This window comes from Scylla paramamosain, unplaced genomic scaffold (assembly GCF_035594125.1).
Source record: "Scylla paramamosain isolate STU-SP2022 unplaced genomic scaffold, ASM3559412v1 Contig154, whole genome shotgun sequence".
NCBI classification, from domain to species: Eukaryota; Metazoa; Arthropoda; class Malacostraca; order Decapoda; family Portunidae; genus Scylla; species Scylla paramamosain.
Window position 1 is genome coordinate 1,075 of NW_026973819.1, and position 24,985 is coordinate 26,059.

The 24,985-nt window shown below is 42.5% G+C and overlaps 2 long non-coding RNA genes across 3 annotated transcripts; one reads left to right on the forward strand and one right to left on the reverse strand.

Annotated features, from left to right (window-relative positions):
- Window positions 1-597: 597 nt before the first annotated feature.
- LOC135099602 (uncharacterized) lies at window positions 598-1,752 on the reverse strand. Its single transcript, XR_010268168.1, has 3 exons — window positions 1,700-1,752; window positions 1,015-1,123; window positions 598-809 (listed from the first exon to the last, which is right to left on the reverse strand). It is a non-coding gene; the product is annotated as an uncharacterized LOC135099602 (long non-coding RNA).
- Window positions 1,753-15,739: 13,987 nt separating this feature from the next.
- LOC135099601 (uncharacterized) lies at window positions 15,740-24,676 on the forward strand. 2 transcript variants are annotated; one of them, XR_010268167.1, is made up of 6 exons: window positions 15,740-15,880; window positions 16,058-16,321; window positions 17,487-17,743; window positions 20,985-21,154; window positions 21,990-22,082; window positions 22,959-24,676. It is a non-coding gene; the product is annotated as an uncharacterized LOC135099601 (long non-coding RNA). The 2 variants fall into 2 exon arrangements; XR_010268166.1 differs by having other exon boundaries at window positions 21,990-24,676.
- The last annotated feature ends 309 nt before the right edge of the window (window positions 24,677-24,985 follow it).

The following is a 24,985-nucleotide window of genomic DNA, read 5'->3' on the forward strand; positions in this document are numbered from 1 at the left end:
AGACACATTTGAGCTGATTGGTGAATTACAGTTTCAGAGTGGATACAGCATACACTGGGATGATAAAACTACTGCAGTCATAAAGTAGAATGAAAAAAATACTGTGGGGAGGAATGTAAAGCAGTAACATATGCAACAAGAAAGAAGAAAGAAAGAAAGAAAGAAAGAAAGAAAGAAAGAAAGAGAGAGAGAGAGAGAGAGAGAGAGAGAGAGAGAGAGAGAGAGAGAGAGAGAGAGAGAGAGAGAGAGAGAGAGAGAGAGAGAGAGAGAGAGAGAGAGAGAGAGAGAGAGAGAGAGAGAGAGAGAGAGAGAGAGAGAGAGAGAGAGAGAGAGAATGATGTGAAACATGACATCTTTAAGTACAAATATGAGTATATAGTAACCATACACTGATACTTGTCCCCTTATACGAGTGATAAGTTTACCCAAACACAATGGACACGGATGGAACTTTTGGAGGCTAAAGTGCTCCAGGTGACTGGTGGACTCCATTTCATTGCGGAGGTCCAGGATTCTCTCTGCACAGTTGGGAGGCTTTTGGTGTCAGTGGAAGTGGTGGCAGTGTGGCAGCAGTAACAGTTTTACCCCCCCCTGGTCTTCCTATGGGCAAGTTCTGTAGGATTCATATTCTCCCCTCCTCATGAGGGACATCAGTGTGAAGGGTCAACAGAGCATCAATTCCCTCCTCAGGCAAAGAATGATGGATGCAATTTTCTGTTTCTTGTTGTTGCTCCACCTTTTTCAGAGTGCTTGAGGCGCTCGTCAGCCTACCTTTCCACTGGTGGTGGGTGTCTCAGACTCACTGGTTCCTGTTCCACATCAAGAGTGTTAGCAGATGCCACTTGTATTTCATCTACTTAGTACATTACATCATTACATAAATAACTGGTGTTATCTGATATTAAAGTGCTAATGAGCAACATGCCACAGAAATCTGTTTATTTCAAGAAAATTATGAAGATAATAATAATGTTTCGTTGCACTTCATAAGATGGCTCAGTTTTTACTACTCACCAACACTGCTAAAGATAGCAACTGGACTCTTAAGGACGCTGCTTATCTTCTCGAGCTGCTGAAGGTCATGATCTGCTTCCTTTTCCTGCACCAGCTTTGATATCAAATCCTGCAGGAAACAACTGTGTTAATTCACATTTTGAATAAATCTAATAGATGAAATTTCACTTACAACACCTTATGTGTCTCTGGTGACTCACTGGAGGACAGATACATCACCTGAGAGTAAATGGTCAGTGAAAGTTGACCCTTGATCCTGGCTAATCACATTAAGTACATTAAACACTCCTGTTAACTAATAAATGAGGGATGAGATTTCTCTGGAAGGTTACATTACACTACTTCCCTGGCATTTGAAAACATTTTGCTCTACATGAACTCATATGGAAGCTTTACTGCAACATTAAATCTCCCAGCTAGATGCCAGATGGTGTAGCCTCCATCACAGAGCAAGGTAATGATATGAAGGCTTAGTACTTTGGTCCAACTTACCCTGAATAAGAACCGTTTTGAGATGCAGCAGAGATCACCTAACCTGCCAGCAATTGAATAAGAAGTGTGTGAGATGCAGCAGAGATCACTAACCTGCCAGCAATTGAATAAGAAGTGTGTGAGATGCAGCAGAAATCACTAATCTGCCATGACATGAATAAGAAGTGTGTGAGATGCAAAAGAGAGCACTAACCTGCAGAGTGGTTTTGCTTCATTTCCTCTCATTCATGATGGAGAGCTGGCAAGGTCTAACTTCCGCGTTCTCAGAGCTTGTTGCTTCATCACTCCTCGCTGCAACTGGTAGATGGTGATGTAGTCACCCTGAAAGAAGGATAAAATTCTTCATTAAAAGACCAAGGAAATGGCATACAGTAAACAGTAAACACTTCCTCCACTTCACTTTTACACAGATGATTCAAATGAGCAAAAAACATGCATACACCGATGGACTCTGTCTCCTCATGCACCCCAGCATGCTTAAGCTGCTACTTCCCACTGTCACTTAGCTCAGCCACCTCCTTCATGCTGCAAGTTAACCTGCTCTCCAGGACCCTGTGAGCCTCCTGCAGTTGTTGCAGCTTCTATTCAAAGCTCAGTTCCTCCCAATCCTGTTGTTTCCTCCTGATAAAACAATAAGTTTGTTTCTCTCAACTTTTCTTAAAATACAGCCTCAATAAACAAATCCAATAACAATGTTTTTATTTTGTTATTAATTCAAAAAAGTAAGCAACAGTGAGGAAAAATTAGTGTTGCTTTATTATTAGAGGAATATAAACTTTCTTACCTTTTGGTTCAAAGTTATGACATCTTCAGACAACTTTTCATGAGCAAGAGATTCTCCCAGCAGTTTGTTATACTTATCCCTCTCACAGTCTAGCCTGAGCCTGAGAGAACTGCTGCACTCACTCTCACAACCTGCTAACCTCAGATGTCAGTGTAGCCACTTGACCCAGCGAATTTCCCCTTGGTATCTGTACCTGGAGGTGAAAAATTGATGCAACAGGGAGGCCAGACAAGAATGACCAATGGAAGTAATTAGACGTAATGTAAGAAGTGGGTATAAGACTAAGGGAAATAGAAGGGGCAATGGAGAGAGGGTTAGATGCATAAGAAATGTCTGTGGAGCCAGGAAAAATTTTAACTTGTAACAGAGATAACTAAGAGCAACTGTGAATGAATAAATGTGATGTAACAGCCTCATCCCATGACTGGGAAAATGCAAAAGCAGCACCTCAGACACCAGGACCATGATGACTGGCAGCTCCCAAAGGTAGCTGCTGGCTTTTGTACTCCTAGTCACCACAGGAGGCTCATCCACACAGCTAATCCTATCAGCTGATCATCTTGGGTGAAGTAATTGTTTATCAGTCTGGCTGTTTGAGTCCTGATGCAGAGATGTGTGTGTGTGTGTGTGTGTGTGTGTGTGTGTGTGTGTGTGTGTGTGTGTGTGTGTGTGTGTGTGTGTGTGTGTGTGTGTGTGCGCACTTTGGAAAGCCTCCCTCCAAGGAGAATGTCAGTTTGATATACAAATATATATTCATGTGGATGGTAGCTCACATTTCCAACTACCGAGTTCTCACATGAAGACATGCCATCCTTGTCTTTTTCCTCTGAAGAGTGACTTTATACTCTGATGATAAGTGCATGCAGCTCACCTTATTTCTGTCTTGTGACGTTTTTGATTTCTATCTGTGAAAGACACAAAGAGAGGCAGTAAGTTAACTTGTTTAACATGCCACATCATTTTATATATATTATGCCAAGTTTAAACAGGAAAGCCTCTGCAGAAGCATCAACTAAAGACCAAAGTGATTAACAAATCTTTCCCCCCATACCATAATGACAAAAAGCTGATGATGTCCATATCCTGCATTTTTACACCTTCATGATTCCATTAGATTACATTAGATTACATTAGAACAGTGGTGGGACCAATGACGTCTCCATTCTACATTGCCATGACAAGAATCACAGGAGCTTTACTGAACATAAACCAAGGGCTACCTCCATTCTACATTGCCATGACAAGAATCACGGGGCTTTACTGAACATAAACCAAGGACGCCTCCCATTCTACATTGCCATGACAAGAATACAGGGCTTTACTCAGACATAAACCAATGACGCCTCCATTCTACATTGCCATGACAAGAATACAGACTTTACTGAACATAAACCAAGGATTCCTCCTCCTCTCTCTAAGGGTTAGGGTTCTCTCAACAGTTACAGCGTGGTGTGAGAGATACAGTGCTGTCAAAAGGCTTTACTATTTACAGGAAGCAACACACCAATAAATAAATGTTACTTTGGAAATGGTGAATAATCAAAGGCTTTATATCTCATGAACTTCCCTTCTTTAATAAACTGTCTTCAAGCTGACAGACTCCAGTAGTATTGCATCTTAGGAAGAATATTCTACAGCTGATTTCATAATAACTGCTCTCTAAAACTGACTACATGCCTCCTTCCCTGCCCTCCTACAGACTCTACTCAACAATTGTTGTTATTCTGTTCATGCTGGTGTGACAGTTAACCAGTATATTAATTCCTTAGTTATGTACACTCTAGAATGGTGGTTCATTTTATCTACCAGTGATTTGAATTCCCAGCTTCTAAGTATTACATTATTATTTGTTAGATTGGTACCATTTGTATGCAATCAGAGAAAGATTTCAATATAAGAAACATATCCATGTTACTGTTACCTTTCAGAATGTAAACCAAAATGAAAGCTATGTAAATTCTTACTTTAGATTATGTTGTCATTTCATTGAATGATGTAATTTCTTGGTTCTTGTGCTTCTTCAAATGCAGTCCCTTGTCTGGCTTTCTCTGTCAATTCTAATTTCTTATTGCTCTGTGGAAAAACAAAGTGCAAATGTTTAGGATGAACTGATTCAATAAATATTGCTTTCACAAATTTCAATATTGTTCACAATTTCTGCAGGAAGTTTACTCCATATATTTACTATACGATTAAAAAAAGAAAAATGTTTGGCCTTGTGGGATTTAAAACGTTTGGGTATAATCTTGAATCCCATTATTTCTTGTTAGGTAGAATGAGAGAGGAGGAGGAGGAGGGAGAAACAAAGATAGGAGGGAAGGAAGAAAGGAGAGAAAAGGGAATAAGAGAGAGAGAGAGAGAGAGAGAGAGAGAGAGAGAGAGAGAGAGAGAGAGAGAGAGAGAGAGAGAGAGAGAGAGAGAGAGAGAGAGAGAGAGAGAGAGAGAGAGAGAGAGAGAGAGAGAGAGAGAGAGGAGTTGGTAAAGGAGAAGAATTATTACAATGGTCCAAGGTGAAGAACAGGGACTGGGAATGAGAAGTGGAAGAAGCATATAGGAATTGGAAAATATAGTGAAGGAGGTAAAAGACCATTAAAAAGTGAGGAATGAGATCCCAAGTTACAGTAAAGGAGATCCTAGTGAGAACTGGGAAGCTGGCTGTAAAATTCCAGAATACAAGAATATTTGGGTAAAAAAAAGATATGAACTTGGAAGAAAGGGAAAAAGAGAAGGATCTGAGGAATGAAGCCAAGCAAAAAAAACGAGAGAAGTACAGAGACCGAGAAGCTTAAGAAATTTTATTGGAGGGTACTAGATATGAAACTAAGGAAATGGTATATTCAGGAAAGGGAACAAGAAATGAAAGAACCACAACAGCTTAGACAGACAAATTGCATGTGGTGGGAGAAGTAGTATATTAAGAGTAATATATACAAAACAAACTTCATGTAAACAAATAAAATTTTCAGAAAACTTGTCACACAAAACCTTATTAACAACTCACCTTCTCCTTCTGCGGCATTTCCTTCCTTCTTATCTTTCTCCTTTCCTTCTCCATCTTCCTCCTCCTCCTCCTCCTCCTCTCCTCTCCTCTTTCTTTTCCACCTTCCTCCTCCTCTTGTGACTCTTAACTCTCTTCCTCCTCGTCCTCCTCTTCCCCTGTGCTTCCCTCCCTCTGAAAGAAAAGACTTGTTTAAAAAGCAAGCAAATATAGTAGTAATAGTAAAAAAAAGTCAATGAAATGAAAGTTTATACACATATGAAATTAGTGAAAAATTTGACACCAAACATTCTCTATCTGTAACATTACATCAGAATGACGAGAACACAAGATATGAAAAAGTGAAAGGGAATGATGTATATAACAAAAGAAAAACATTGTATAATGACATATGACAGGAAAATAATCTTGTATACTTGTCCCTTAAATACTCTGCTTCCTTGTATATTAACTCCCAAAATGGCTCATTCCTTGTACTCTCATTTTCAAAACACCTCTTCCTTATATATTGTCACTCAAACACTCCTTTCTTGTATTAACTTATTCCTAAATCACTCCCTGTCTTCCTGTATTCTCATTCTCCAAACACTCGTGCCTCTGCACACCCAGTTCCCTCAAAACATTTCTTCATTGTTTACTCATCCCGCAAACACAGCAACTTTCTTAGTATACTCAGCTCTCAAAAAGATGCATTTTTAAAACATCCATAACTCCTTTTATTTTCATTCCCCAAACACTCCCGGCTGTGCACACTCCAGCACGTTAACACAATAACCAAGAAGCAATACACACGACTACTGGCACCATCCAGATCTGGCCCCAGCACCCCTGCCTCCTTGCGTGCCAGCTCCAGCAATGCACGGCCACAGCGGCAGTACGCGTCACCACACTCGGGCGCCTGCTCCCCACACAGCTCCACCAGGGACTCTGTTGCCTCTCTGGAGTGGTAAGGAGTGTCAAAGTTAAACCTGGTGTTTACTTTCACTATGATATGAAACAATTAACAACACAGAAAACAACACAACTAGGTAACATGCAGCACACATACCACACCTAAGCAACAGACACACTCTCGAAGGCAGCGACAGCAGATTTGAAGTCCCCCACCAGGAGGTGTCGCTTGCCCCTAGAGAAACGGTCGAACGCTGCTGCACTCGCTCGCACGTCCAAGGGGAGCAAGCAAACAGGCCATCATCAAACAAGTCTCGACTTTAACCATTCGTAATTTACACCATCATATATTGTGGAGTAACTTCATGTTTAGTATATCTTAACATGGAACATTATTAAGAATGTGTACATGCTTGTACTATTTGATAAATTATGTGGTCAGCTACACTTTCCACCTCACACTCTCATCCATCACCAAAATTAAACTAACCCCCTATTACTTTCCTCCCACCCTCAGAATTATTAAACTAACCTCCAGTCACATTCTTCTGACACCCTCATCCCTCACTAAAAATTAATACCAACTGGCAAAATTACCAAACTAACCTCTAAATATCATCCTCCCCACCATCTAGTCTCTCACTAAAAAATTAATCTCACCAAGCACGATTATCAAGCTAATATCCAATCACTCTCCTCTGACCCTCAAAATCCTTTCCAGTTGGTAGAATTATTAACCTATACTCCAGTCACTTCCACCCTCTCATATCCCCTCATTAAAATTAATCCCAGCCTTCAAAAAATTATTGAACTAACCTCCAGTCAAAGAAATATCACTGGTTTTGTGGGGGATATTGTCACTGCACTAAGGGATGCACACAATTTCTCGTAAGTTTTCTACATTTTGCGTTCAACTGTACCGGTCTAAGTGGAGTGAGTGAAAAAGTGACACCTAATGAATAGTTGCCACAAAACTTATCTTCTCATTACTTTTTGTTCCTTGTCATTTTTCTTTCAGGCTTTTTTCATCATCACAGCAGCTTGAAATTTTGAAAATACATGCTATTTGAGGAGGGTAGCTGTACATGTGAAAAAAAGAGAGGAAACAAACATCCATACTTGTGACTGATATGAAAAATAAACTATACATATAAATGTATATTTCACTTTTTCTTTCTAGCAATTAAAAAATGTACATACGACAGTATTTCTTTCTTTTTCCTCAATAAATACGACAACAGTATTTTTCCTTCCCTTCAGTACACCCAGCCTTTCCCTTAGTACATATCACAGTACTTTTCCTTTTTGCTCAGTGCATATGAGAATAATTTTCCTTTTCCTCCATGCATATGACACTACTTGCCCTTTTCCTTTTTCTTTTCCCTAAATAGAGAAGACAAGACAGAAATTTTCTTTCCCTCAATACACAACACTATTTTTTTCTCCCACTTCTCTCTCTTGTACAGAGTCAAGTTTCAATGTACTGGAAGGTTATGCCTTACGGGAAACTGAAGGACAACTCAAGCAACGAGTGGACGGGCACGGTAGGAGCTCTGCAGTCAGGGGAAGCTGGACCTCACTGTCTCTGAATTGTCCATCACTGAGGAGAGGTTGAAAGTTGTTACCTACAATCTAGCCTATCTATATCATCAGGTGAGAGATACAGGTGATGATCAAATAATATTTTAAAGATGTTGAACAAAGTGCTCCCTTAACAGATTAATTGGATCAGCAAAATGTTCAGAATATGAAATGTCAAATAATTAGATTGATCTATCTATATGCCAGGCTGGCAGTCCTATACAGGGTGGCCCAGACACTACACTATACACTCACATACAACATTGACACTGTTAATCCAAATTCTAATCTATTTATCTATATACCAGGCCAACAATCCTCCCCAAGACACCGCAGACAAATCACCACACATTCACACTCTTAACTTCATTATTATTAACGATTTAGCTGTCTATACATCAGGCTGGCAATCACACACAAAATGGCCCAAACAAGGCACCACACACACATTCACACTCTTAATATCATCTGTCAGCCCCTAGTGGAAAGGGACAATCTTGTGGCCCACTCATACTACACCTCAGGAGGTCAGACACAGCATTCAGTTAACAAAAAATCACATTAACAATCCCACTCCCCACAGAACATAGTAACACAAAATCAGATTAACACTCACCCCAACGTCACATTCACAAGACAAAGTTCTCATCCCACAGCCGTAAACTGTTTGCGGCCACCTACGAGGACCTTGCCAAGAAGATGCTTGCCTACACAACCCCAACGGACACAGCTCTGTACCGGCGCATCCCGGCTAACACGTACAGGGGCCTCGCCAGCATCCTCTTCTTCATCGAGCGACTCCAGAGGTGCTACATACCCACGGGGAGAAGCCTGTTAGCATGGGAGTTGCTGCTGGCTGGTACATGTTGTCAGCTCTCCTACAACAAGGTGAGGACCTGGTTGAGGTGTAAGACTACTGTCAGTTCAAGTGTTGGAGCATTTAGTGTTTGGTGAAGACGGCTGGTACATGTTGCCAGCCCTCCTACAGCAGGGTGAGGACCTGTTGGGGTAATGAGACTAAGTTGAATGCAAGGGTAGTGGTGTTTAATGTTTGATAAGATGGGAATACAGAAAGACAAAGTTATAAATAGGATAGATTTTAAAACTGGGAAACTTTACATGATACCTGGTGTATTTTCATAATTGAGCTGATATTAACTTGAATTAGTTCTGGCATGAGCAATATAAGCAAGTGGTGTTAATATGACTGATATGGATATCAAGTAATGTATTTAATTTTATCAGTAGTTCTCTTCTATATGATGATATCAACAGTTTTCTTAGTAAGATATGAGATACTAAATCTTTTAGAAATGATGAGAAAAACTCTTAAATTGGCATTTTCACATCTCTGAAACATTTTAAAATGGTCTTTTCTACATTTTAAATTTAAAAAGATGTGTTACTTTCAAAGATTTTAAATTGCCTTTGCATCATCCTCCATGTCTTAAAATTGCCTTTTCATGGCATCTTTCCCTCCTCCTCTTCCCTCTGCAGGCTCCAACACCTACCCAATCAGCACTGCAGCACCGTGGTAATCTACTGGGTTGGCTACAGTGTGTCCCTCATTGTGTACACATCATACTCTGCCACACTGGTCTCAGCATCTTGCTGTGGAGCAGCCTGCAACCTCTGCCATTCAGCAACCTGCGGGACCTGTCCTAGGCAGTCAGGCTGGGATGCTGGATGCAACAACAATGACCTCTTCCAAGTGACAGCCTCGGTGGGTCCTTGGCTTCTTGCTGTGTGAACTGATATACCATCCAGTGGTTGAGAGTTGAGGAGAGAGAGAGAGAGAGAGAGAGAGAGAGAGAGAGAGAGAGAGAGAGAGAGAGAGAGAGAGAGAGAGAGAGAGAGAGAGAGAGAGAGAGAGAGAGAGAGAGAGAGAGAGAGAGAGAGAGAGAGAGAGAGAGAGAGAGAGAGAGAGAGAGAGAGAGAGAGAGAGAGATTTTGTTCAGTGCCAGATTTAGGAGTCCACAAAAGACCAGCTGCCCAGGAGCCTCCACAATCTGGGGTCCTCCACAATCTGAGGAGTCTCCCACATAAATATTCTGTAAGTGAAAGAAACTTAAATTAATCAAACACTAGTTTTCTATGAACTAAATATTTTTTTATTACTATCAAAATAACCACTTGTTTCATTTACACTAAATAAATATAGTTCCTTTCACTATAATATATTATATGTATTAAAAAACTGCATGGAATACAGATACAAAAATATTAATATAAATATTTCAGGTAAGATGGCCTCCACACTCAGGCTGCTCACAGGCCTCCACAGACACAAATCCAGCCCCTTGATTTGTAAATTAATTATCTTATTTAATTATTTATTTTTTCCTTTTGTAAGGAGGAGCACTGCCTTAGGGAGGGAGAGAGAGAAAGAGAATAATAAAAAAAAAAAAAAAAAAAAAACAGATGCCATTTCTTTAAGAAATGGCATCTGTAATAATAATCTGTTATATGCCATAATTAAATTATGGCATATAACATAAAATGTTATATGCCATTTGATAACAACAGTTTTCTATAGATCTAAGTGTAACTCAGTAAGTTTGTAACACACAATCTCCCTTTCCTAAATCCAAATTGCTTTATTATCACTGGGGAGAGGCTGGGATGGACTGGGGAGAGGCTGGAATGCACTGAGAGGAGGCTGGGATGGACTGGGAGAAGCTAGGATGCACTGGGAGAGGCTGGGATGGACTGGGAGAGGCTGGAATGCACTGAGAGAGGCTGGGATGGACTGGGAGAGGCTGAAATGCACTGGGAGAGGCTGGGATGGACTGGGGGAGAGGCTGGGATGGACTGGGAGAGTCTAGGATGCACTGGGAGAGGCTGGGATGGACTGGGAGAGGCTGGGATGGACTGGGAGAGGCTGGAATGCACTGAGAGAGGCTGGGATGGACTTGGGAGAGGCTGGGATGGACTGGGAGAGGCTGGAATGCACTGAGAGAGGCTGGGATGGGACTGGGAGAGGCTGGGATGGACTGGGAGAGGCTGGAATGCACTGAGAGAGGCTGGGATGGACTGGGGAGAGGCTAGGGATGCACTGGGAGAGGCTGGGATGAAAAGGCTGGGGCTGGGGCTGAGGCTGGTGGGGAAAAGGTCAAGAATGTTGGGTGTATCTCCAAGACAGTCAGGAATACGAGTAGGTGGGTGTTGCACCAATTGCTCTAGGTCATGGAGGATAGCAAAGTTGTAGGCTAGTTCACCAGGATGGTCAGTGGAAGGAGAGGAAAGCCAAAGCTGGTGGTGAACATTGAAGTCTCCAAGAATGGAGATCTCTGCAAAAGGGAAGAGAGGTCAGAATGTGTCTCCACTTTGGAAGTTAAGTAGTTAAAGAATTTCTTATAATCAGAGTGGAGTTAGGTTGAGAGAAGGTATACAGCACAGATAAATTTAGTATGAGAGTGACTCTGTAGTCAAGTAGCTAAAGATGGTGGAGAAAACCTCAGAAGATTCAAGAGCGTGGGCACGAGAGCAGGTTAAATTCATTGCGCACATAAACGCAGCATCCAGCTTTGGACTGGAAAATGAGGATAGAGAAAGCAAGAGGGAACAGAAAAGGAGCTACTGTCAGTTGCTCTCAGACACCTGAGTTTCAGTGAGGAAAAGAAGATGAGGTTTAGAAGAGGGAGAGGTGGTGGTTCTGGCCAGACGTTGAAAAATTAGATCTTTTGACTGCGAATGTTGCAGAAGTTAATGAAGAAAAAGTTGAGGGGGGTGTCAAGACACTTAGGGTCTTTGACAGAAAGGCAGTCTGACCTTGGGGACATTTATGGTCCCCTCCCCAGATGGGGACTACGAGGCTGGTGTAGGAGTCGCCAACTGATGATTTTAAAATTTTTGAGTGAAGGGTGTGTGTGTTATTAGGTGCTTGTAGTTTTGTGTGGAGGAAGAGAGTTGTCTTTAGAGGGCAGGTTATGACTGCCCCCTTGTGTTGTGAGACACAAAGGGAAAACGTTCAGCGAGTGCCTGTGTACAGCTGGGTTTAATGATAAGTTCACAGCACCCCTGAACAGTGCTTTAGACCTCACTGGTAGTAATTATCATTTAGGCAGATGTCTACTGCCTCCTCATATATATATATATATATATATATATATATATATATATATACGAGGTGTGTCATTAAAGTCTCCAGGACTGGTGTCCTAAAAGATGAATTTCAAACCCAAGCCACAAACCACCATATTTTCCCCTTCAGCAAGTAATCCTTCTGGAGTATATACAACTGCGCTCCCAACCCCCTCTACAGTCACTAATCTTTTTCTTACGTGCTTTTAAAATCATGTCCTCTGGTTGCAGGTCAGTTTAACAATGAGCGCTGAACAGCGAACAAACTTGAAGTGTTTTGGTGCAGTTGGGGAAAAACGCCGTCAGAAGCATTCTGGGTATGTGGGTGCTGCAAAAAGTGTACGGGGATGAGAGACAATGTCACGCTCACGTGTTTTTGAGTGGTGCAAGAGGTTCAAGCAGAGGGCCGGGAGGACGTGGAAGATGACCCCAGGAGGTGGAAGACCCTCAACGAGCAGGAATGAGGCCAATGTTGAGCGTGTCAAGCAGATGGTGCGTGACGATCGTCGGTTGATCTGTTCGAAAAGATCGCAGATGAGCTTGGCATGAAATCCACAACAGCGTGTGGAAGATTATCACTGAAGATCTGGGCATGCGGAAAGTCTGTGCAAGAAGATGGTGCCGAGACTCCTGAACGCATGACCAGAAGGGACGACTGCATGCAGGTGTGTCAGGACATCCTCGAGCGTCTGGAAACTGAACCAGACTTGCTTCAGGAGAGTCATCACCGGCGATGAGTCCTGGGTATTTGAGTACCGACCTCCGGAGACCAAACGCCAGAGCCTCTCAATGGAAGAGAGTCCGGCGTCGCCACGGCCGAAGAAAGCAAGGCAGTCCAGGTCCAGCTTCAAGGTCATGTTGATCGCTTTCTTCGATGTGAGGGGCATCGTCCACTGCGAGTTCTTGCCACAGGGCCAGAGACAGTCAACCAACATGTGTACAAAGAAGTACTGCGGCTGTCTGCTTCGTGCAAGTAGCGCGAGAAGAGGCGGGAGTTGTGGCAGGGCAATCTCGTGGCTGCTTCACCACGACAATGCGCCTGCTCACAATGCCCTGAGCATCAGAGAGTTCTTGGCCAAGAAGAACATCGCCGTGCTGGAGCAACCGCCCTACTCACCCTGACCTCGCTCCGTGCGACTTCTTCCTCTTCCCCAAGCTCTCAAGGAGGTCATGAAGGGGACCCTCGTTTTGATGATGCGGGACGACATCAAAAAGGCCGTGACGCACGGAGCTGAGGAGCATCCCCGCAAGAATCCTTCCAGCAGGTGTGCATGCAAGCCTGGCAGAGAAGGATGGACAAGTGCATGCGGTGCCAGGGGGATTACTTCGAAGGAGATAACCCATAGTTTGTAGCCTGGATGTGAAATAAAACTTGTGTGGCACCAGTCCTGGAATCTTTAATGACACACCTCGTATATATATATATATATATATATATATATATATATATATATATATATATACCCAGCCAACATTGGATAATGGGAGGCATGTGGGTGTTTTGTGGGCTACATTTATGGGTCCCATGTGGGCTACCCACATTACTGTAAAACACAGGTTGTTCTTGGAGATTTAAACTTTTTGCATTTTATAAATATTCATTCACATGACAGTAAAGATTCATTTTACTAACATGCCAGTTTCTCTTAAACCAAGCAATTTACGTGTAATCTTATCTTACAAATGGCTTGAGGCATTCTCTAACCCTCTTGGAAAGTTGACAGATATAAGTAATACTGCTAATTTTCATTGAAATATTAAAAGAAAATTAAATAAATAAATAAATAAATAAAATAAATAAATAAATAAATAAATAAAAAAATCTTTTGGTTCAGTGATGTTCCTCATTTTTTGTCCAAGGTTCTAACCATTACCTAAACTAACTTAACAACACCAAAACTAACCTAACCATACCTGCTGTAACCCAACCATACCGCTCCAAAATCCCCACCCCTTGACCACACCAAAACTAACCTAACCATACCTGCTGTAATCTTAACTACATACCTAGAAAACTAACTTAACCACATCCAAACCTAACTACACCCAAACTAACCTCAACTGTACTTGCTGTAACCCTAACCATACCCAAAACTAACCTAACTACACCCAACCATATCAAATCCTAACTCTAACCATGCTACCTAAACCTCAAGGCAAGGTATGGTGCCGTGAAATCTAGCCAGTGGTAGCCATAATTATTTCCTATTTTCATCAATAAGAAAAGGCATTGAATTCAATTTCAAAAAAAAAACGTTTCAATTATTGTTAAAGGTTTGTAGAAAAGAATATATCAAGAGCTAGTGTTATTTCATAAGATAGGTAATGAAACATACTGGCACATTAATAAAAGTGATATCAAGCCTCAATATACTGACATACGGTAATAACAGTGTAGTACCATCACAATCACCAGCACCACCACCTTACCATTTATATCACTAGACAACCACCTCTACACCGTACGTAATGTACTTTCCACATATAATGCATACCTTTGGGCAAATTGGTGTCAGCGGAGCATTGAATGAATGCCTCTTGGCACTTGCTGGGAGACTGGATGCCTTGGTAATCTGCAGGGATCACCACTTTTTAACACAGGCTAACTTCTTACTTTACACGTTATGGAAGGCATCAAGTATGGCTTCAAGCATTTTAAAGTATTCACAACATTGTCGAGTGCAATTTAAGATACCTTACTTCTGAACTGGTGTGAACCGCCAACGTACTGTTTACAGCACCCGCTGGGTTAAAACGTATGTTCACTTTTTAAATCTCTGAATTAAAGTATATTGCATTTTCAAGTTCAAAAATTAAAAATATTATTGCATAAAAATAATGCACTTTTCTTTCTCTTTCCACAAGTTACCTCCAGCAGATTATTAAAGGTAGGTGGAAATTTTATTTAGAGCATGATGAACCCAGCCGTTAGCAGGAAGGCGGCACAACAACGTCAGCGGCGCACCTACAGAGTGAGAAGAGATATTTTCGCTGAGTACGACGATGCTGAGTTACTGAAAAGATTCAGATTGGACCGTGCTGGTATTGTTGCAGTGACTGATATAGTGAGAGACAAGCTGCAAAGTAAAACTGAAAGAAATAGAGCCTTGACCCCTGAGATGGTGGCCATCACATTACGATATTTAGCCACAGGAAAAATGCAACAGTGCAGTTGTGATGATTTTGGAACAACGCAGCCCACTATCAGCCGTGCAATATCACAGACAATTGATGCACTGGCTGACCCAGAAGTAATCTGCCAGTTCGTGGCTTTCCCTCACACCCAGCGTGAAGTGCAGCAAAAACAGGCAGAGTTCATGCAAGTAACTCAGTTTCCCGGTGTTGTGGGAGTGATTGATGGTACTCATATAAGAATTGTGTCTCCTCATGTCGATGAACATGTATATGTGAACAGGAAACGCTATCACAGCATAAATGTGCAAGTAGTATTTGATGCTCACTATAAGATTCTTGACATTGTGGCAAGGTGGCCTGGCTCAGTCAACGATGCAAGAATACTAGATAAGTCAGCACTCAAACTGATGTTTGAGGAACAACATGTACCTGCAGGATGCTACCTTCCCGGGGACAGTGGCTATCCCTGTAAGCAGTGGCTCCTCACTCCTTACCTTCGCCCTCAAACTGTTGCACAAGCTAATTATAACAGGTGGGTTTATTTGTAAATAGTGTTCTGTTAGGTTTAGATATGCTTTGAACGAATCTAGTAGCTTTCTCCCCAGGGCCGCCCTCCCGCGTGTGCCCGCAGCCCCTACAAGAACCGGTCCCTGCCCCCCTTTGGGCACGCTCTCCTCCCAAGGCTAAGTCCCCGGGGCGTGGCCGCCCAAACTAACCCCCTCCTCCCAACAGTTCCAGTACCTTACGATGCAGCCGAGGGGACTGACGCCACCACCACCACTGCCACCACCGCCACAACAAGGGTTATTCAAATGGGGAACATGCTTCAGGTGTTGCCCCAAGATGCCTCAGCCCCGCAGCCCCACTTCCCCATGATAGTGCAGGCAGGGAATGTCATACAGGTGAGAGAGAGAGAGAGAGAGAGAGAGAGAGAGAGAGAGAGAGAGAGAGAGAGAGAGAGAGAGAAAGTTTTTTACATACAGAAAGGAGAGACAGAGATAGAAAATCAATCTTACTACTACTACTACTACTACTACTACTACTACTACTACTACTTCTGAGCACCTCCTTCCTCTCAGGTTGTTCCAGCTGACAACACGCAGGTATTAGGGGCAGAAGTCGTTGGAGTTGGTCGGGTCATGCAAGTGGTCGGAGTCCCAGGCTTTCCCCCGACCCCAGCCCCAGACCCCTGCCCCAGCCACCCCTCTCCCTGTGACCCCTGCCCAGTCATCCCTCACCCCCTCCTGCCCCCCTGCGGTGCTGCCAGCGGGGGTGATGGGAGGTGGAGGTGGGCCACACACACCTGGGTTAGCTGTGGCTTGGCTTATCTCCCTCCTCAGCAGGTGAGAGAGAGAGAGAGTGTATATACATCTGTTGTTATTGTATTTATTTGTCTATATTTTCCTTACAGAGTGATTGATTGATTAAATGATATATATTGGTGTTAATATATACAGACAGACTGGTATATAGACATTCTGATATGTGATGGCCAGTCCATGGAGCACAAGGTCTTTGTGGACTAATGAATATTTTACACTAAGGTTTAAGACCAGTGTTTTATTCAGCTATCATGAAAAAAAAAAGAAAAAGACAGTACATAATTATTTAGTAAGTAATTCATAACTTTAACCCAATCAAATTATAGATACATGCAAAAAGAATTATATCAATAACAAAAAGTAAATAATAATAATAATAATAATAATAACTATTACAAATTACAAACAATTACATATGTTTATAATAGTAGAGCTGATTACAATTTGAAAACTAATAAATACAATGAATAATTACTTGTTAAGTGTTGTTTTATCAGTAATTTAAAGGAATGTAATGGTTTGTTTTTAACTGTGTCCGAGAGCCGGGTCCAGTGCTTGGTTCCTCGTGAGACGACACTCTGTTGGGCACGGGAGGTTCAGCAGAAGGGTGTCCTCAAGTTACCTGTCTGTCTTAACTGAATATCATGAGCCCGTGTCTCTTGTGTTTGTATTAAGAGCTTTGTATACAAACGCCAAGGTCTGGAATACAGTAATGTCTCCAGTTTCTAGGAGTTTAAGATCCACTGCTATGTTCGGACTTGTTACTGTTTGTCTTATTCCAAATTAGCTTTTTTGGGGCAAGAAATAATTTATGAGTGTAGGTTGCACTAGGAGAGAGAGAGAGAGAGAGAGAGAGAGAGAGAGAGAGAGAGAGAGAGAGAGAGAGAGAGAGAGAGAGAGAGAGAGAGAGAGAGAGAGAGAATGTTTGATATTATTATTATTATTATTATTATTATTATTATTATTATTATTATTATTATTATTATTATTATTATTATTATTATTATTATTATTATTACTGCTACATATTTCTCTCTCTCTCTCTCTCTCTCTCTCTCTCTCTCTCTCTCTCTCTCTCTCTCTCTCTCTCTCTCTCTCTCTCTCTCTCTCTTACAATAATAGTTTTACCCTTCTCTCTCATCCTCTCTCCCACTTCCACTCACTCACTCTCTCCCTCCTTTTGCAGCAAATCCCGAGGATCAACGAGGACATGGTGGACCCAGAGATTGCAGCAGCAGCAAGAGAGAGAGAGAGAAGCAAGAGAGGAGGGAGAGGAAGGAGAGGAGGAGGAGAGAGAGGGAGGCCAGGAGGGAGGCACGTCAGAGAGAGAGGGAGAGGAAGAGGTTGATTCTGTTACAACAACAACTGCAACAACAACAACAGTTAGTCAGTGAGGAGGGGGAGGGGCCGTCCTCTGATGCTGAGGATGAGGTATTGTTCAGGGTAAGTAGTAGTAGTAATGCATCATTTTTAAACTTTCCGAGATAATCTTATTTCAACAGGTAGAGATGAAAAAGTCCTCTAACTGACAAAAAAAAAAAACATTATCTATTTATTTTGTTATGTAGGCCAGCCAGCCGTGGGGGGGACAAAACTTCAATAAAAGAGACTCTCTGAGGTGTGGCTCCCCAAAATAGAATTGCAAATGGTAGCCAGAATTTACATGAATACTGGAGGGTGCTGTCAGGCCAAACCAGCTCCCCATCTGTGCCTATGCAGTGTCTGGCCAGCCACTAGTGTGTTTTGGGGGCTCAGACCAGCAGATTCCCACTGTTTATTCACTGTTTGTGTTGATGCAGTGTCTGGCCAGCCACTTGTGTGTTTTGGGGGCTCAGACCAGCAGATTCCCAGTGTTTATTCACTGTTTGTGTTGATGCAGTGTCTGGCCAGCCACTTGTGTGTTTTGGGGGCTCAGACCAGCAGATTCCCAGTGTTTATTCACTGTTTGTGTTGATTTAGTGTTTGGCCAGCCACTTGTGTGTTTTGGGGGCTCAGACCAGCAGATTCCCACTGTTTATTCACTGTTTGTGTTGATCTAGTGTTTGGCCAGCCACTTGTGTGTATGTAGGGGACTCAGACCAGCAGATTCCCACTGTTTATCCACTGTTTGTGTTGATGCAGTGTTTGGCCAGCCACTAGTGTGTTTTGGGGGCTCAGACCAGCAGATTCCTACTATTTATCCACTGTTTGTGTTGATCTAGTGTTTGGCCAGCCACTTGTGTCTATGTAGGGGATTCAGACCAGCAGATTCCCACTGTTTATCCACTGTTTGTGTTGATCTAGTGTTTGGCCAGCCAGTTGTGTGTTTTGGGGGCTCAGACCAGCAGATTCCCACTGTTTATTCACTGTTTGTGTTGATCTAGTGTTTGGCCAGCCACTTGTGTGTTTTGGGGGCTCAGACCAGCAGATTCTCACTGTTTATTCACTGTTTGTGTTGATCTAGTGTTTGGCCAGCCACTTGTGTGTATGTAGGGGACTCAGACCAGCAGATTCCCACTGTTTATCCATTGTTTGTGTTGATGCAGTGTTTAGCCAGCCACTTGTGTGTATGTAGGGGACTCAGACCAGCAGATTCCCACTGTTTATCCACTGTTTGTGTTGATGCAGTGTTTGGCCAGCCACTTGTGTGTATGTAGGGGACTCAGACCAGCAGATTCCCACTGTTTATTCACTGTTTGTGTTGATGCAGTATTTGGCCAGCCACTTGTGTGTATGTAGCGGACTCAGACCAGCAGATTCCCACTGTTTATCCACTGTTTGTGTTGATGCAGTGTTTGGCCAGCCACTTGTGTGTTTTGGGGGCTCAGACCAGCAGATTCCTACTATTTATCCACTGTTTGTGTTGATCTAGTGTTTGGCCAGCCACTTGTGTTTATGTAGGGGACTCAGACCAGCAGATTCCCACTGTTTATCCACTGTTTGTGTTGATGCAGTGTTTGGCCAGCCACTTGTGTGTTTTGGGGGCTCAGACCAGCAGATTCCTACTATTTATCCACTGTTTGTGTTGATCTAGTGTTTGGCCAGCCACTTGTGTTTATGTAGGGGACTCAGACCAGCAGATTCCCACTGTTTATCCACTGTTTGTGTTGATCTAGTGTTTGGCCAGCCATTTGTGTGTTTTGGGGGCTCAGACCAGCAGATTCCCACTGTTTATTCACTGTTTGTGTTGATCTAGTGTTTGGCCAGCCACTAGTGTGTTTTGGGGGCTCAGACCAGCAGATTCTCACTGTTTATTCACTGTTTGTGTTGATCTAGTGTTTGGCCAGCCACTTGTGTGTATGTAGGGGACTCAGACCAGCAGATTCCCACTGTTTATTCACTGTTTGTGTTGATGCAGTATTTGGCCAGCCACTTGTGTGTATGTAGCGGACTCAGACCAGCAGATTCCCACTGTTTATCCACTGTTTGTGTTGATGCAGTGTTTGGCCAGCCACTTGTGTGTTTTGGGGGCTCAGACCAGCAGATTCCTACTATTTATCCACTGTTTGTGTTGATCTAGTGTTTGGCCAGCCACTTGTGTTTATGTAGGGGACTCAGACCAGCAGATTCCCACTGTTTATCCACTGTTTGTGTTGATCTAGTGTTTGGCCAGCCACTTGTGTGTATGTAGGGGACTCAGACCAGCAGATTCCCACTGTTTATTCACTGTTTGTGTTGATCTAGTGTTTGGCCAGCCACTTGTGTGTATGTAGGGGACTCAGACCAGCAGATTCCCACTGTTTATCCATTGTTTGTGTTGATGCAGTGTTTGGCCAGCCACTTGTGTGTATGTAGGGGACTCAGACCAGCAGATTCCCACTGTTTATCCACTGTTTGTGTTGATGCAGTGTTTGGCCAGCCACTTGTGTGTATGTAGGGGACTCAGACCAGCAGATTCCCACTGTTTATTCACTGTTTGTGTTGATGCAGTGTTTGGCCAGCCACTTGTGTGTATGTAGGGGACTCAGACCAGCAGATTCCCACTGTTTATCCACTGTTTGTGTTGATGCAGTGTTTGGCCAACCACTTGTGTGTTTTGGGGGCTCAGACCAGCAGATTCCTACTATTTATCCACTGTTTGTGTTGATCTAGTGTTTGGCCAGCCACTTGTGTTTATGTAGGGGACTCAGACCAGCAGATTCCCACTGTTTATCCACTGTTTGTGTTGATCTAGTGTTTGGCCAGCCACTTGTGTGTTTTGGGGGCTCAGACCAGCAGATTCCCACTGTTTATTCACTGTTTGTGTTGATCTAGTGTTTGGCCAGCCACTAGTGTGTTTTGGGGGCTCAGACCAGCAGATTCTCACTGTTTATTCACTGTTTGTGTTGATGCAGTGTTTGGCCAGCCACTTGTGTGTATGTAGGGGACTCAGACCAGCAGATTCCCACTGTTTATCCATTGTTTGTGTTGATGCAGTGTTTGGCCAGCCACTTGTGTGTATGTAGGGGACTGAGACAAGTTTATTTAATGTTCAGTGACCCGTTTGCAGGCACAGGGGTGTTGACGAGCTGGGTGTGCAGGAGACAGACAATTACAAAGGTTTACAGTTCAAATGGTACATGTATCTTCAAAATACAGATAATAAGTAGATAAATATTGAAATTAATATAGAGTACCATTCTTTATTTAACACTTAACCAAACTTAACCAACATACACACACACGCTAACTCAGACAGTTCCCTAACTACCTTACCATCCCGCAGGAGGCCATGTCGGAGGTGCCGGTGGTGGGGTCGCCAGTTCCGGAGTACGAGGTGGAGGAGGAAAAGGAAGAGGAGGACGAGGAGGAGGCACGGATAAGGAAGAAGAAAAGATTATTACCTGTAGCCCTCCCTCCAGCTGATAAGGGGATATTAAGGAGCCCTTCCTACAGGTGTGTCTGTCTACCTGTGTGTCTCTTTCTATCTCTCCTTTTCATTTTTCCAGTTTCCCATTATTTTCTCCACCCTCTCACTGTCTTTTCTCAGCCTCTCACAACCTATCACACCCTCTCCCAGCTATTCACAGCCACTCACAGCCTCTCTCTCACTCTATCTCATTCCCAGTGTATCCAGACCATTCCAGACTCACCCCAAACTGTCCCAAACTGTTGGGATGGACTTCCAGTCCATCCCAACTTCTCACAGCCTCTTCCAGCCTTTCACAGCCTCTCTCTCTCTCTCTCTCTCTCTCTCTCTCTCTCTCTCTCTCTCTCTCTCTCTCTCTCTCTCTCTCTCTCTCTCTCTCTCTCTCTCTCTCTCTCTCTCTCTCTCTCTCTCTCTCTCTCTCTCTCTCTCTCTCTCTCTCTCTCTCTCTCTCTCTCTCTCTCTCTCTCTCTCTCTCTCTCTCTCTCTCTCTCTCTCTCTCTCTCTCTCTCTCTCTCTCTCTCTCTCTCTCTCTCTCTCTCTCTCTCTCTCTCTCTCTCTCTCTCTCTCTCTCTCTCTCTCTCTCTCTCTCTCTCTCTCTCTCTCTCTCTCTCTCTCTCTCTCTCTCTCTCTCTCTCATTCCCAATGTATCCAGACCATCCCAGACTCACCCCAAACCATCTCCAAGACTCCCCTTCTCTCTTCCTCTCCTCTCCCTCTCTCTCCCTCCCCTCTCTCACTCTCCTAACTCTCCCCAGGAGAGTCCCCAGTGGTGAGCAGATGGTGATGCTGGAGATGATACTGGCATATTGAGTATTATAATTAGCCATAAACACTTGCTTGCTTACTTTCATGTCTACACAGGTTCGTTCGATGCAAGGAGTTGGCACAGGAGGCGTCCGAGGCTGTGTAGAGCGGCCGTCTGAACCTGGTGCCACAGCTTACTATGTTCAACAGGTGCGTGTGTGTGTGTGTGTGTGTGTGTGTGTGTGTGTGTGTGTGTGTGTGTGTGTGTGTTTTGTGTGGTCATTTCACTATCTATCTATCTGTTTAGTTTGTCTCCATCTGTCTGTCTTTCTGTCATTGGTCTGTCTGTCTGTCTGTGTATTGCAATGATTTTTCAGTTATGTATTTTATTTTTTATTCTTGTGTACTTGTGTCTGTCTGTATGTATGTATGTATCAGTCAGTGAGTCAGTCAGTCAGTCACTCAGTTAGTCAGTCATTCAGTCAGTCAGTTAGTCAGTCATTCAGTCAGTTAGTGAGTTAGTCAGTTAGTCAGTCTGTCAGTCACTCACACAGTGTTAATCCTCCTCTTCCTCCTCCTCCTCCTCCTCCTCCTCCTCCTCCTCCTCCTCCTCCTCCTCCTCCTCCTCCTCCTCCTCCTCCTCCTCCTCGTCCACCTCCTCCTCCTCCTCCTCCTCCTCCTCCTCCTCCTCCTCCTCCTCCTCCTCCTCCTCCTCCTCCTCCTCCTCCTCCTGTTCCCCACCACCCCTGCCAAGAGGTGAGTGTATGTACGTGTGTGTGTGTGTGTGTGTGTGTGTGTGTGTGTGTGTAGTAATAATAGTAATGCTATGTACATATATAAATACTGTTAATATTATTGATAAAAAATATTGATGATGATGATGATGATGATTCAGTGGTGATTATGAAAATGTGCATTACAATATAGGGTAGATATTATTGTTATTACCTGTGTGTGTGTGTGTGTGTGTGTGTGTGTGTGTGTGTGTGTGTGTGTGTGTGTGTGTGTATGTGTGTGTGTGAGGAATAATTGAATAATTGAATAATTGATGCTCTCTCCTTTGCTATTCATTATATACATGGACAGATGCCTGAAGGAAGTGTGTGTAAGGGAGGATAAAGAGATCATGCTGGCCTATGCAGACGATGTCGCTGTCGTGACAGGAAGCCAACAAGATCTTCAAGAGGCCATGACAAGATGGAATGATGTTTTAAATAGGGAAGGAATGAGAATGAACAAACAAAAAACTTATTTACTAGTGGACAAGCAACAAGTGATGGTGTGGCTCTGAGCCACTGTAGTAGGGATGTTATGGTTTAAGTGTAGGAAGTTGCAAATGCTCACCTAACAATTGCACCTTAGTAGAAAAACACAAACAGGAAGTTTATGCAAGTTTTTATCCTTATATAAAATGTTGTATTGCATCAAACCTCCATACATTACTGTCTCTATCCAGTATGAGACCGGTGTTCAGGAAGCACAAGCATGTGCTGAATAACAAGAAGCCGGCATTGGTGAAGGTGACAACATTTCATCTATTTATACATACTTTTTATTATTAAAGCTTATCTTATAATTATTTCTGAAGAGATTGACTAATTTTTGTAGTATTTATGACTTAGAACTACGAGTATGATAAAGCTATGAATTGATATAATTCCTGATTTGTTTTATCTTTTCATTATCCTTCCTTTGTTAATTGAGCATTTTATATTACTTAGCTTAAAAATGCAAGAACGGTTCAGAAGTATCCAACCTTGGGCTAAGGGCCAAAATTATGGTATCATTCAAAATGTCCTTCAAAGAAAGCCCTCTGTAATCCAACACACTTAGCCCATTAATCCTTCCATTTCTCATCAATTTGTTCAACATTCATATTTTTCCCTTATAGGGTTGAACAATTTTCATGGGTTCAGAGCAAAAGGCTTCCTCATTCCTCCCCAAGGTATTCTCGGATGGTAAGCAGGTTTGACTCTGGAGCAAACCTGACCAAGGGCTACTGCCCAAGGCTACAGAGGTTCCTCTCCCTGAGGCTGAATGCACCATGTGAGATGGTTCTGTTATGTGGATGAATGTCATGGTGGATAGCAGTGCCACCACATTCCTACAATCATCCATCACTCCACTGCTCAAACGCTTCTGCAACCAATGATAGGTATGCTGCCACATTCTGCATGGTCTCCTTGGCTCTCAGATAAGGATACTGTCAACAGGTTTGGGATTGCCAAAAAATCATAAGGAGCTATGTCTGAAAAGTCCAGAGAGAGAGAGAGAGAGAAAGAATGAGCAAGAGAAAGAGTAGGATGAAGCAAAGGAAGAGTCAAGAGGGAGGAAGAGAGAGTAGGACAAGAAAAAACAGAACAAATAAATCCCCTACACGTCTTGTCTCCATTCACACAAGCCATGAAAAGCTTGTCCATCCCTGAGTGCTCAGAAGCAGTGTTCCACTGATGATGTGGAAACTTGAGACACCCAATCATTTAATGGGCTTTAGTAGGTTTTGTCACCAGTCTTCTGTGTGTCACTGACTACATTTTGAAATTTTTATCTGTTCTATTTAATTTTGTGTGTATGTACACAATGTTTATGGTCAATAAACTATTTATAAAACTATTTATCTGTGTGAGTAAGATAAAAGCAGTTATTGTTATTATTATTATTATTATTATTATTATTATTATTATTATTATTATTATTATTATTACACATTTTCCTCCTTGTATTTAAATATTATTATTATTATTATTATTATTATTATTATTATCATGAATTGTTCTTGTTTATAAATAAAATACTGTAACTGATTATTATTTTTTTTATCATTCATTTAGACTCTCTCTCTCTCTCTCTCTCTCTCTCTCTCTCTCTCTCTCTCTCTCTCTCTCTCTCTCTCTCTCTCTCTCTCTCTCTCTCTCTCTCTCTCTCTCTCGAATAAAATGACTGGTGAGGAACTCTAATAATTAAAGTGCTAAAAAATCCATTAAACTACGAGAAATAAGACAAATAATTAATGACACACCTAATAACACAAACAAGGAGTAATAAACAAAACTTAAGCCAGAAAACACGAAAAGATAAAACTATCATATAAAGAAATACGAAGTAAAAAAAAA